This window comes from Eumetopias jubatus, unplaced genomic scaffold, assembly GCF_037043125.1.
Source record: "Eumetopias jubatus isolate StellerSeaLion01/CBP00866 unplaced genomic scaffold, mEumJub1_p1.0 scaffold_11, whole genome shotgun sequence".
Taxonomy (NCBI): domain Eukaryota; kingdom Metazoa; phylum Chordata; class Mammalia; order Carnivora; family Otariidae; genus Eumetopias; species Eumetopias jubatus.
Window position 1 is genome coordinate 31172808 of NW_028274817.1, and position 2274 is coordinate 31175081.

The following is a 2274-nucleotide window of genomic DNA, read 5'->3' on the forward strand; positions in this document are numbered from 1 at the left end:
CTTTAACATCCCATTTACATCAACTGATAGATCATCCAAACAGGAAATAAACAGGGAAACAGTGGCTTTGAATGACACACTAGACCAGATGGATCTAAAAGATATATTCAGAACATTCCATCCTAAAACAGCAGAATACACATTCTTCTCAAGTGCCCACGGAGCATTCTACAGACTAGATCACATATTAGGTCACAGTTAAAGTCTCAACAAATTAAAAAAGATTGAAGTCATACCATGCTTCTTTTCTCACCACAATACTATGAAACCAGAAATCAACCACAAGAGAAAAATCTGAAAGAAGACATACACATGGAAGTTAAATAACATGCTACTAAACAATGAATGGGTCAACCATGAAATCAAAGAGGAAATTAAAAAATACATGGAAACAAATGAAAAGGAAAACACAATTGTCCAAAATCATCGGCAGGCAGTGAAAACTGTTCTAAGAGGGAAGTTTATAGCAATACAGGCCTACCTCAAGACACAAGAAAAATCTCAGATAAACAACCTAACCTTCCACCTAAAGGAGGTAGAAAAAGAACAAACAATGTAAAACCAGTAGAAGGAAGGAAATAATAAAGACTAGAGCACAAATAAATGAAATAGAAACTGAAAAACAATAGAACAGATCAATGAGACCAAGAGCTGGTTCTTTGAGAAGATCAACAAAATGGGTAAAGCTCTAGGCAGACTCATCAAAAAAAAGAGAGAGAGAGAGAGGATTCAAATAAACAAAATCACAAATGAAAGAGGAGGTATAACAACCGATATCACAGAAATAAAAGATTCTAAGAGCATATTATGGAAAATGATATGCCAAACAAATTGGACAACTTAGAAGAAATGGATAAACTCCTAAAAACATACAACCTCCCTAAACTGAATCAGGAAGTAACAGACAATTGGAACAGGCTGATTACCAGCAATGAAATGGAATCGGTAATCAAAGCAAACAAAGTAAAAAAGAGACGAACCAGAAAAGAGACTCTTCCCTATAGAGAGCAAACTGATGGTCACCGGAGGGGCGGGGGGTGGGGGGATGAGTGAAAGAGGTGGAGGTGATTAAGAGTACACTTACCTTCATGAGCACTGAGTAATTTATGGAATTGTTGAATCATTATATTGTACACCTGAAATTCGTATAACACTGTGTGTTAACTATATGGGAATTAGAAAAAAAAAACTGTAAAAAACACCACTTACCAAACTGTTTGAAATTAACTACTAATTGGTTTGAAATTGAGATCTTCTTATGGCCTGGTAGGGGGAAAGTGAACACAATTACTGAGACACTAAGTGATCGGTGAACAGAGGAATTTGGGGCACCTCTGTGAACTGCTTATAACACACATTTATTTAGTGGGTAGAAGGCAGAAAGAGGGACAGTCCGATATCTGGGCTGGCAGGCACTGCACCATCTGAATGGGCACATGAATGGGAAGAAAGTGTTGCAGAACGGAAATGGAACAGCCCTAAAGGACAACTATAGACCCAAATCGCCCATGAGTCCGTTAGACGTCAAGCTCTGTGAGGAAAGAGAGCGACCATGTGAACTTAATTCTCTTGTGGTTTCTCGGTTTCTAACACATTTTCTGGCAGAGCAAACATCTTCTGAAGGAAGAATGAATGGAATCTTTTTTCTAGCATTATCTCGATAGTTCAGTTTGGCCAGCTGGCAAATAAAGTTGATAATTGCACTCCGTGTATCTAGCGATCTCAAACGGAAGGATCGTGTTTGACTATATCACAGCTCACAAGCAACTGCTCTGCTAGCCGATAATGACTACTTCCTAGGACTTAGGGATGCCTTTACCCTGATACTACTTCCCATCTAAGCCAGGGCTACCTAAGCAACTGTTGGGAACCAAATTTAATATCAGGCTTAAGACTACTGATAAATTCAGAACACTGTTGTTGGGGACATCAACATTGATTCATTGATTTTTGACCTTTCTTGTCCTGGTTAACTTAAGTAGAGTTAGGAGTTCTTATCACAGCCTTTACTTGCTAACCAATTGGTCTGGAGCTTGTTTCTGACTCCTGGTGATCTGAGGAGCCATATTTTTCACACTTGAGAAATACAAAGGGGTAGAAGCAAACTTCCTCAGTGCAGTATAGAGTATTTAAGAGAATGCTATACAACACATCAGACATTATGGCAGAACAGTAGTAGTGTTTACTTTAAAATCAGGAACAAGATAGCAGAACTCACTATCAGTATTTTTATTTATCATGGGCCAGAGGTCCTAGCAGTGTAGGAAACAATAA